The following is a 12,631-nucleotide window of genomic DNA, read 5'->3' as shown; positions in this document are numbered from 1 at the left end:
TTGGCCCCTTGAAGCTTTTGGTACAACTAGAAGAACCTAGCGGAAATCACCTCCTATAATAACAATCTTATTATCAAACGGATTCTTGTTACCCGTTATATCTCTCATAGTCGTACCGAATGCCTCGAAAGAATACTGATGTGCTCTGGTAGATTCATCCCACATAATCACAGTCGCTTGACGGAGAAGATCAGCCAACTTGTCATTTTTAGCGATGTCACATGTAGAAGTTGTTGCTGGGGCAAATAGAAGCTTGAATCTCGAGTATGCAGTTCTTCCACCAGGTAACATAGTTGCTGCAACTCCATACGTAGTTGTTTCTATGGAAATACCACCACTTTTTCTAACGGTCGACAAAATAGCACGGGAGAGAAAAGTCTTCCCAATACCTCCTGGACCATCAACAAAGAAGACTCCGCTTTATTTTCTTCGGACGACACCCATAATTGTATCATAAGCCTTGGAATGATCTTCATTCAACTTTTCCACATTCATCATATCTTCTTCGGAAACCGGAACGGATACGTCCTCTTCGATCAAATCAGACACCTGTAAATTATCGTCTAATATGCCCACAATTGCCGGAATATCATAATCTTTTAGACACTTGCCATGTTGATGAAGCATTTGACCCAACTCTCTGAGAAAACGGTCTGATAAGTATGCGGATCTTGTATCACTTGAACTTGAATAATCTTCAACCATGTTGTTGAAGAACTCCTCCCAAATCTTTATGGGGTCCACCGAGTTGCAAAAAACCAATGTGCTACCAAAAAGAGTTCTCAAAGCATATGGCATCTTGTTTGTTGCTATGTCGGCCATACATGCCCTCAAACTGTTATCATTCTCCAATAATCCTCATGCCTCGTTGCACTTTTAAATTTCTGACATCTTATGCCATCAACTGTCAAGAAATCTTCGTATGAAGTGGCACCCCTAACATGCATAAGTATGAGCCTCAGAAAAAACCTTTCAGCTGCAATAGGGGGTACATAATATACCCTACCAATGACCCTCTGTTTTGTTCTTCTTAAATGTCATTTCATAATTGTTTTGTCCCGTGTGTAGTGTTCAGGAAACTCCCGATACAACCATCGCTTAGCCATAGGATCACATGCATTTGTAACAAAATACTGAGTCAACATCATTTTGGAATTCCTTTCATTTTCCAAGACCTCATCGACTGTTTGAGGCTCGTATAACATGACACTATTTTGTTTGGGAAGATGCAACTACAATCGTTGAACTAATGGATACATCTTATTCATCGCAAACATGTATATTCTTCACATTGCCTCTTGATCACACACCCATCTTGCATTGATATAACGTTTTACCTCGTTATTCTCGGATTCTGGCTGCACTGGTTGCACTCGAAAGGAAATACAATCTAGGCCCTTGTAGACGTACTTGTAAAGATACTTCACACTTTGGACAGTGGAACAAACTTCTACATTGATGTGGCAATCGTATTTCTGAAGAAGCCAAGGGTTGTAAGGCACCACAAATCTGTTATCCGCTATGAATTCTTACTCATTGATATAGTATTCCCATCATCTCTCCTCTGGTAGACTGGGTAAGCATACTTTCCTTGCACGGTACATTCATAAAACTATTTCGGAAACCCTCTCTTGCACTTACCTTCCCTCATGCACTTGCTGCCACACAGACCATGAATCATCTATTTTTTCACACACTTATACAACTCGGTCTCCTTGTTCTTATCAGGGATTTCTGCTCTAACTATGCGATCATAATCATCAGGACCTTGTAACTTGTCTTCTTTTTCCAAAATGATCAACATATGGACATGAGGTAGACCTCTTTTGTGAAACTCAATCACGTGAACATGAGCAGCTACTCTTCCTAGTACATTTTTGTTAAATATATCTTCTTTCAACTCTTCAAATTTAGTACGGAATACTTTAGTTGTTAAATCAGGTCTATCTGATGCAGATTGACCGCGACGTAAATTAGCTACAATCTCGGGCCAGAGTGGATTACAAGTCATTGTAAGAAATATATCAAGCTTCCCATATTGCATCTATTGGATGTCTATATAAGCTTTACTCGTATCTTCTAGTAGCATTCTACAAAAACGAAATCCTAAATGCTTCTACATTTTAAAAAAAAATATTTCACCAGTAATAGTAATGGAAATGTTGCAGGATTTAACTCCCGAGATATATACTACACCGCTCCCCAAGTAAAGAAAGTATTTTGTCAAGCAAATGTGTATGCAAAGTGTGGAATTCTGTCCTTGTAGATAAAAGAATTGGACTCCTTTTCGGTTTCACTCAAAAAGTGAGAGAAGAAAAGTTTACACAACTCTTCTACAGAAAACAAATTGAGGAGGAAGATTACTACACGATGATGGAAGATTTCTATCAGATGTTATTTGGAAACAATGGTACATGGGATATTATCGAATCCTATAATGAACACATGTCACACCCAATCGTTGGATCTTGTAATGGTATGGTATGTTTTTATGTTTCACAATACGACATACAAGATCCTATTTATATTATGAATCCAACAACGGGTGGGCACCTCCATCTGCCACAAATATGCGATCCAACCCCAACGCCACAAATTAGTTGGGATCCATGATACGTCGTAGGGGGTTTCGGCTACTGTGAACATACCGGTGAATACAAAGTAGTTTGAATTCAAGTGGACGTACACACATTAGGATACAATAGGGGATGGAGGAACAACGGGGAATTTTCTTTTACTTTTCCGGATTCAGGTGTGTACGCGCATGGTTGTATTTTTTGGATAAATCATTATTTTTATTACAATATTCAGATAGTATCTTTCAATTTGGACAATGAGACATTCCAGTCACATTTGCCACCCCCGCATCATATTTATGAGAATGGTGGTTTCAGTACTCCAACACTTGGAATGGTCTTGTCTGGAGTTCGCCTTTTATTTTACAACATTCATGATATTTATGATCTCCGGATTGATTTTTTGGCACCCATTTCTGATAATGATATTCATGCACGGGCACCCGGTGTAGAATGGAATTGGGAACCTAAGAGGAGCATTGTCTTGGATGGGTCTTTGAATATATTATGGCCGCCTTATAAGCTGATAGCCTTGGGAAATAACAACGACATCCTATTGCAAAACAACCGCTGTTTAGCGCGTTATAATGAACTCACCAGAACTTTGACAGAAATTATGGAGACAAGGTGGGTAAAGGTTAGAGTTATTCCTCACATGAGGAGCGCCGTCTCGTTAAGGAATTTTGGTGGACAATCGGAAACATGTACTGACGATGTCCATGCCACTAACATATTCTGTGTGTATTGTTTTTTTTTTATCAGAGTAATGTAGTTTGGCGTTCAATATATATATATATATATATATATATATATATATATATATATATATATATATATATATATATATATATATATATTTATTTATTTATTTATATTACTATTTCTCATCTTTGATTTTTTTTTTCGTATCTTGTCTGGACTAAAAGTTGTTTTTTAGATTTGAAGAATCGGACTTGGTCTTATTTTGGGTAATAATGGTTGGTATTTTATTTAATGGAGTTGATGCTTTTAAGCATATTCCCGACGAATTTAGAGGGGGGATTTCTTTTATATATGGTGGTGAATTTGGTATAGAGGGAGGTATTTCTGTATTCCAGTTGTATTTATGGTTATAAATTTTGCGAATCTATAGGGAGACTTTTATGTGTTCATAAAAGTAAATGCGAGAGAGAAAAAGAAAAATGTAAAATGAAGTGAGAATTTGAGATGCAAAGCGTACCTAGTATGCGGACGGATTTACCTGAGAAGGTCCGGAACTCTTATTTGCGTACCTAGTATGCAGGCGGGTTTACCAAAGTTGGGTCCGGACGGTTGTTCGCGAACCGGGTTTGCGAACAGCTTGACTAGGCCAAGGTCCGGAGTTGTTGTTCGCGTACCCAGTTTGCGAACACAGTGGTTAAGTTCTAAAGGTAATGTGTGATTCTCATACTCATGAACTAAAACATTTATGATTTAAGGAATGGAAATTAACTTTGCAAACCGTGGCTTAATGTTCACGAATTGGTTCTTGTATAAGTACTTTGTATAATTACGAATCAAATCGACTTTGTTCCAATTTGTTCATGAATATTTCTATATGATAGTGAACAATTGAACAACTCTATTTGAAGCACAATTAGATTAATTTGATTATCTATCATAATTGATTGATCATCGTATTTGATCTAGAAGTGTTAGATGAATACGTCTAAGACAAAAGTGTTCATATGGATAACTTTGGTTAACTTTTATTGAGCCAACCCAACATACACGTTTATGTACGTTTACCATATCTAAATATAAGTATATTTCATTTGTGTGTAACAAGCTAAGACCATCTAACGGTGGAGATTAATTGCTCCAGACTTAACTTAAATCTTAAATGAGGAGTTCATTTTTGGTGAATATTGAATGCTTTGTTACTAAGCTATCTTAGCTTTGATTGTAAGCAACCCTAATTTGAAAGACTATATAAGGGTGAACTCTAGCAACTGGAAAATCTAATCCCGCCACTTTCATGTGTCCTAATTGCAAACTAGAGTCAATTCTACTTTAACCTAGGTTTTCCAAAACCATTATTAGGTTCACGACTTGAAGAATTCATTTGGGATTCGTGAAGCCAGATCCAACTGTTTTCTCTGCAGTTGCGTATTCTGATCTTACTTGTTATATCGTATTGAGTTTTATCTTCTCTAAGATTTACTCGAGATTTATCTACGATAGGTAAGATATAAAAAGTAATCACAACAGTTATTCGTCTTAGACTCTTGTGATTCCGTAATAACTTCTTTTGTTAATCAGTTAGGTTATTGTGAGGTGACTAATATTTCTAGGATGCTCTTCGGGAGTATAATACCGGACTATTAGTTGGTTCCTGTTCACCTTGATCTTTGTATCAAAAGATGGAACAAACAGAATAAATGATAGACATATATGTGGGAGAAAAATTTGTTTATAAGTCTTCAACTTTGGGTCGTAGAAACTCTTAGTTGTGGGTGAGATCATATAAGGGAATCAAGTGCATAGAATCCGACGTGGTTCTAGAGGTTTAAGGAACGCGACTGTACTTTAATCGGTGTGAGACTTGGTTAGGGCTCAACTACATTTCAGTCTGAAGTTAACTTGTACTAGGCTAGAGTCTGTATCGGCTTAATACAGTGTGATGTTCAAATATGGACTAGGTCCCGGGAGTTTTATGCATTTGTGGTTTCCTCGTTAACAAAATTTCTGGTGTCTATGTTTTTTCTTTTCCTCATTATATTTGTTTATATAATTGAAATATCCCAGGTTGTGCGTAGTTCAATCAGTTGATAAATCCGACCTTGATTGTTGGATAGAACTTGATTGACACTTGGCCATTGGTCTTTGGTACCATCCAAGTTATTTCTCATATAAATCAGGATCGCGGAGTTCTATTTGTTTGATTTGTTGAGTGTATTCAGAAAGAGATAAAAACTATTTGATATAATTCATGATTGAGTCTCGTTTTTAAGTTGGTGCTCTCGGAGTTATATTGGAGTTTAGTCCATACATATTTCCGAACAAATTATTGGGTATGGTTGTTATACCCGCTTTTTCAGTTATACATACGTGTTTGTGGGTAAAAACGACCTGCAGGAGTTTCCGAAAAAAAGTGGTGGAAAAGAGGCAAGTGCTCGCTGAAGCAGGTGCTCGAAGTTGCAAACCGCGTGAACCTTTAAACAAATGTATTGCATGGGAGTACTTTGAGTTCGAGAGACTAATCTGTAGGACCCTGGCCTAAACCAAGACAATGGCCGTTTCAGGTTCAATTCGGTCACAAGAGGAGGAGAAGGGTCGGTCTGTAGGGATGGAAGCTGAGATTGTGTGGAGATCAATAGAGATTGATATGTTGGTGATGTGATGTGTTGAAATGTTGTGAAGATGATTCTCTGTGTTAACGAGAAAAATCTTCTGAAAGTGTTTGGTAACTTGACTTTTCGTAGGTTTTATTACGAATCTTGTTAGTATTACCAAAGCATAGGTTTCAAAACCTATTTATTGCAGCACATCAATCTCCTGTAAGTGGTGACAGTTGAAGGTAGTGGAAGAATGGGGAAGTGGGAGATCGTGTAAAACCATTTCCACTTTGCACGAAAGTCTGGGTTGATCGACCATCCACTACTCCATTTACTACTTAACTGTCAGTACGACTTCTCTCATCATGGATGTACCTCACATCGCATGTGATGTAGGCCGTCAGACCATAACCCTACTGATATCCCCCCATGTGACATGAATTGATGTCTCTATGAGTGGTAAATCTTTGACCTAAGACTATAAGTCTTATGAACTGAAAAGACGGAGTTTAAGATTGTGATGGATAAAGCATGGAATGTTAAAACAGTAACATGCTCGACCATGGATGTTGAATTAGGTCACTGATGACCGTGACATATCATTATGCTAGTTGAAGCAGTAATGATAGTCGAATGATGGTTTTATGAGATTGCTGGATCGATCATAAACCATTATGTTGGTCCACTGAGCACTTATGAAAATAACCATTGCTGAATGATCATAAAAGACCTCTTTCGATTCTCGTGTCATGAGTCAGAAGAATTACAATAAGAGATCATAATGGTTGACAGATGAACCAATAAAAAACTGATAGCTGGATCAGTATTAAATTCTCAAATATTGATAGCTGAATCAACATGAGGAATACTGCAACTCGAATATTGATAGTTGAATCAATATGAAGAATATTGCTCTGAGCAATTAAATATTGATAGTTGAATCAATATTGCCAGAAATGACGATTTTAAACCTTTGTTTGCCGTGACCCATTGTTATCTGAAGCAATTAGGATGCTTGACAGATGTAACACTGATGGTCAGAGCAAGTATTGCTAGTCAGAGCAAATATTGCTAGATCCGTAAATAATTGGTAACAAGACCAAATAAAATATTAAAAATATTAACTGAATATTATTTAATTAATTAATTGAAATATTGATTGCTAGATCAATATTAACATTTTGGTGTTTGAACATGTTCAGAATTATGCTAGACAGATCACTCAGTTCAAAACCCTAATTATGATCAATGGATGATCAGCTGAGAACCAACCAATGGATGAGAGAGGGACCGCCACTATGAGTGATGGACCGACCATGTAGTATCTGAATGCTAGACTGATAATTTATCAAACTCCCTTGTAGAGCAGTTGGTGAAAGGATGATTAATTGTTGTTTAATCATTATAAAAATTGTGCTTCACTGAGAAATATGTGGTAGAACCTAATCATGGAGAGAGGAGGACTGACCAAGAGGTGTAGAACCGGCCTTGGTGGTTGTGGGACCATATGATGGTGGGTGGATGGCCATTCCCAGTTGCAGGAAGAAGTTTGAACCTATATGGACTCTGGATGATTAATTAAGTCAAAATCATCAAGGCGGGTCGACCATTACCGGTCATGGTGGCATGCCCGTGTCGCCATGCTCTCCGTGGACCAATCCTGAGAATTTCGGTATTTTATGATGGTCTATCGATTTCATCTTATATGAAGAATTTGAGTTTAACTGAAACTCTTAATAGTGGTGGAAGGACCATTATTAAAAATATTAAAACAATATTATTTTAATATTCTCATGATGGTAGAAAGATAAGTTATGATGATTGAGGGACCACTTGCTTTGCTAACCACATGATTCATGGAGAGATGTGGAAGTTTCAGGAGTTTTGATTGAAAGAGGAATCCTTGAAAATGAAAAATTCTAATAATAATATTCTAATAATGATAAAATAAGAAAAGAGGGGAGGGGAGGGCCGGCCAGAACCGGCGGTATGGCCGGATTGCTAGTCATGTAAGTCCACCCTCACGGTTCCTATATTATTTTAAAATAATGACCCTTTCGTTTTTGCTATTGCCGGCTGCTCGCATGTTATGTTACTAAGTTTAGTCCTATTTCAGAAAGATTGTTAACATGGGTTATCAATTTACTTGGGGTGTACTAAATTTGTAACCCCTATTAGTATCCATGTTTAACACCTACTCTTACAACATATGAATGATAGGGCTTGCAAATTAAGAATACAGAATAGCCGGTGTCACCGAGTGGAACAATAGCCTTATGCCATTCAATTTGTGTTAAACTACTTTAAAATCCATTTTGTAACAAAATGTGAATCAAGGTTCTATAGACATTGGTTCAATACTTTTCACTAAGATGCCATCCAAACCTGTGGGTAAACCTGAAAGGGTGTCCAAAAAAATATCTTCCCGCGCTTTTTGTGTTGCAGCTACAATTAATCAAGTTCTGGCATAGACCCAAGACACGCAGTTGCAGACTTGTCACCACCATAGCTTGATATTAATGGGAACAAAAAAAATACAATTTTACACGCCTGGTTTCAAAAGAGAGGAAGCAATAGGACAGAATGCACAAAACTAATATTCCTCGACATCGTGGAACTGACGACAAAAATATTTAAATACAACCGAAAAGATCAATATATGAAACAATTTTTTTTTCCCATTTCATCATTATAAGACGAAAGTTGAGCCTATGATACAGCTTCAATTCTCCTCGGCCTTGTCCAAATCATAATCACGTCCAGGATCACAGTTGCAACCACTAATAATTATGGAGGGTGTGGAAGAGATTCGTAGTCGCTGTGAAGGTTGGATCAGAAGCTGTACAATATCGAGTAAAAAATATTCGTCATAGTCCTCTTTAAGAAAAATCAGATATAAGCATAACCAAGAAAACATAAGATCCACAACCATAGTGAGATTTTTTAAATGTGCAATTCAGTTTAATGCAGGTGTGACTTTCGACAATCTATTAACTTCTGTTTGGTCGTGGATGTAAAAGGCTCAGTCCTTTAGGAAAAATATTATAAGACCCCATGGCATTTGACATTTAAAAAACGCAGAAGCTAATACGCGATCCATCATAAAACTAAAGCTTCGTGTTGCCTAATATTATCTGGTTCTAAATGAATTATAAACTTATCGGGAATTCATATTGTTTTTAAATAGAAGTGGTCATTGAACAACTTAAAGCTGAATTCAACACAATACTTCTCCACAAAAAAAAAAAGCAAGGTAAACCAAAACTGGCATTCGGACAATCTCAGAGTTACGAGAAACATTCCATGTATCTGTTAAAGAAGTAACAACTACAAAACTATGAAGTAGGGGAGGGTGTTGGTAGAGGCATTAATATTTTCAAGTGACAGAACTACAGAAGTTACACTTTATCAGTATCTGGTGGCATTTTAATTTTTTTATAGAGAACAATATTGATAATTTCACACATTCAGTGGCGGACCTAATAGGATAGGTGATGTGTATACCATTTTTTAATCCAAATTATGTTCAGACTGGGACCTATAATACGTAAAGTTATTAATCACTAATTCTAGATAGAAGAGAGGCATATATCACTACTCCAAGGGTTATAGAAGGAAACTCGATTACCTCCAGTTTTGCGATAAACAACAGTTCCAAGAGTAACATTTCCCACCTTCTCTATCATTTCCATCTCTTGATTCAGTTATTACAGGGGATCCACCAATCCTATCTAGAGCAACTTCAGCAATACCTAATAGAATGATAACAAGTAAAATGATGAATTTAGTGAAAATTAAGCTCGAATGCATTTGAAATGTAGTCCAAAAAAGTACAGTGCGTTTTACGGATAATTTATCCACAAACAATTGTCCCTTCAGATTTTGCCGAAGAAAAATAATGAACGACAGTGAATTTAGACATGAAACCCAGTCCCATAAGAGGTTGAAGGTTTAGTACTGAACATGTTTATACAATTATGTATCTCTATATTGCCCTTCTTAGAAGATGATTATGGTGTATATGTTTGCTGAATTTTTCTGGTGGTGCGGAAGTAGTCCAATGTAAAATTTTCTAACCCAAATCAAAGATGATAACATGCATAAAATCTCCAGATTTTATGAGGTATGTTTTTCTTTCAAAAAGCAGGCATCAGTAGATTTGTGTAATATCAGTTCACTGCACTATACACATCCCAACACTCACACACAACCTTTCTCAGTTACCACTAATCTAGTGTCACTCATGGGCCTCTATTATATTTTCTTTGCGGTTGAACCACTCTATGCAACATAAAATGTAATCAGCAACATGTCCACCAAAAAATGAAGTCTGTAATACCAATATCAACAGTACTATACCATTATTTCTTTGTTTATATGAATCATTCATTTTTTCCTAACTTATCTTAGAATGTCTTAAGCATTTGGATTTTCTCTAAGCATCTACAGGAAAATGATAACCACTTCAAACATCATTTTTAAAGTACCTACACAACAAAACTTTTATGGGAACACCAGTTAAAAATACTAAGTGCCAGACAAAAAATTTTTTTTGCCATAAATCACCAGTTCCTTGCTTAAATAAGGTCGTGATAGAAAAGAACGTAAACCAAAAAACAAAATCCAAAAAGGGTTACTCACCATTGACACAAACCACCGACAACTTTGATGTTTTTGTTTTTGTTTTGATTCAACTTTATCCATATTTTTATCATTGCCTCAATTACCAAATCCTCGGTATCTTTTACCAGGAAGCTTGTCATTCATTTTAGGGGGGTCTTAAACTCATACTTAGATTTTTCCACCTACAACAAAGACTTAGTCATTTTCAAGTAAATGACGATAGTGACATTGATTGCCGCAACAATATCAGTAGAAGTTGCACAATAAACGCAAATCTCATTAAACATATGGTACAATCTAAACACGCGTATCTTCATTATAAACAGTTGAGATCTTTCTTGATCATTAGAATTCTTTCCCAAACTACAACTTACTATTGTAAGTTTATCTCTTAAGATTTTGTGGAAGAAAATAAACTGGTTGTGGTTGCTCTACAAAAATAAGTAGTTGAAAACAAAGAAGGATATTCACAAATCAGATAGTGGAGAACTAATTGACCCAAGAAAAATTATTGTTCAGAAACCAACACAAAATAAGAACCTGGCACATCCACAAAAAATTTCCCAAGTTAAAGATACCCTATTTCAATCTTCACGCAAAAAAAATACCACCAAAGTAAGAATTTCCCACGACCCACTCACAAACATACTTTAAAATGATATGCATCAACAAAGTCAGTATCAATGAAAATTCAGAAAGATTTGCATTCAAAATTATTTACCTGAGACAGATCGAAGCTAGCTTTTTTCCCAATAGACCAAAAAAGTAGTCTGCAACAGTACATCCAAATATTAAGAAACTCAGATCAAATATGACGAAGAAACCGAAATCCAAATATACTACAAAATATACAAATCGAAGATACATAGTCCCTGAGTTGTTTTAAAAAGAAAACCAACCAAATTCAAATTTGACGAAAAATTTATCCAAATGTACTACCTTGTATTCTTGAGAGGGTATGCTGGAGAAAGAATTAGAGAAACCCGGGAAGATGATAACCTCTCTCTTGAGTTCAGTGGAACATTTCAAGGAATTGATGTATGACTGTAACGTATGAAATCGATTACGGGATATGAATCTATGGGATTCAATGTAACGAATAATTTTAACCTGATACATCACAAAAAGAAAATAAAATCAGTGAACATAAATTGCAAATTTGGATCTAACGGGATATGAATCTAAGGGGTTGTTGTATTAACATCAGTGAGCACCCCCAATAACGCCCACCATCACCGTAACACCATCGCAAGCAACATAATCACCTAACTTTTACCAAAAACAAAGAAAACGAAGGATAAAATTGAAGAACCATGAGAGAAATAAAATGACCTTAAGTTTTGACATCATTTTAGTGATGAGCACCGATTTGGTTCTCTTCATATTCAGAAGAATTTGCACATCTGTAATAATCAATTTTGATAGGAAAGAAGACTGAAAAGGTAAGGATTAATTACCGAGCGTCCCTCCTCTTATCTCTTTTGTGAATATAAATGTTGATGCCGCTTTTAATAATGGAAAGGATGTTGTGGCAGCAGTGGCAGTAGACTCGAATGGATCTCATAGGGGAAGTGGTGCTTTATGTTTCGATACTTTCTCAGCAACAGCAGCGGAAGCAAAAGCTTATGGTTTTGGAATTCAATTGGCGAAAAGATTGCAACTTTCAAGAATAATTGTGGAAGGTGATGTAGTAGAATGGAATATTTTTTTTTGGACACCCTTTGAGGTTTATCCACAGGTTTGGATGGCACCTCTGAAGTGCAATAGAATGGAATATTTTTTTGGACACCCTTTCAGGTTTACCCACAAGTTTGGAGGGCACCTTAGTGAAAAGTATTGAACCAATGTCCATACAACCTTGATTCACATTTTGTTACAAAATGGATTTTAAAGTAGTTCAACACAAATTGAACGGCATAAGACTACTGTTCCACTCGGTGACACCGGCTATTCTGTATTCTCAATTTGCAAGCCCTATCATTCATATGTTGTAAGAGTAGGTGTTAAACATGGATACTAATAGGGGTTACAAATTTAGTACACCCCAAGTAAATTGATAACCTCTATTAGCAATCTTTCTGAAGTAGGACTAACCTTAGTAACATAACATGCGAACAATCGGCAATAGCAAAAACG

The 12,631-nt window shown here is 36.3% G+C and overlaps 1 long non-coding RNA gene across 5 annotated transcripts; it reads right to left on the bottom strand.

Annotated features, from left to right (window-relative positions):
- Window positions 1-8,358: 8,358 nt before the first annotated feature.
- Window positions 8,359-12,246, bottom strand: LOC113310659. 5 transcript variants are annotated; one of them, XR_003341310.1, is made up of 6 exons: window positions 11,953-12,246; window positions 11,698-11,764; window positions 11,435-11,605; window positions 11,217-11,265; window positions 9,501-9,624; window positions 8,359-8,711 (listed from the first exon to the last, which is right to left on the bottom strand). It is a non-coding gene; the product is annotated as an uncharacterized LOC113310659 (long non-coding RNA). The 5 variants fall into 5 exon arrangements; XR_003341309.1 differs by lacking the exon at window positions 11,698-11,764 and adding an exon at window positions 10,514-10,677 and having other exon boundaries at window positions 11,828-11,970; XR_003341305.1 differs by lacking the exon at window positions 11,698-11,764 and having other exon boundaries at window positions 11,953-12,240.
- Between the last annotated feature and the right edge of the window lie 385 nt (window positions 12,247-12,631).

This window comes from Papaver somniferum, chromosome 1 (genome assembly GCF_003573695.1).
Source record: "Papaver somniferum cultivar HN1 chromosome 1, ASM357369v1, whole genome shotgun sequence".
In the NCBI taxonomy this organism is placed as follows: Eukaryota; Viridiplantae; Streptophyta; class Magnoliopsida; order Ranunculales; family Papaveraceae; genus Papaver; species Papaver somniferum.
This window is presented reverse-complemented; position numbering and strand designations above follow the sequence as displayed.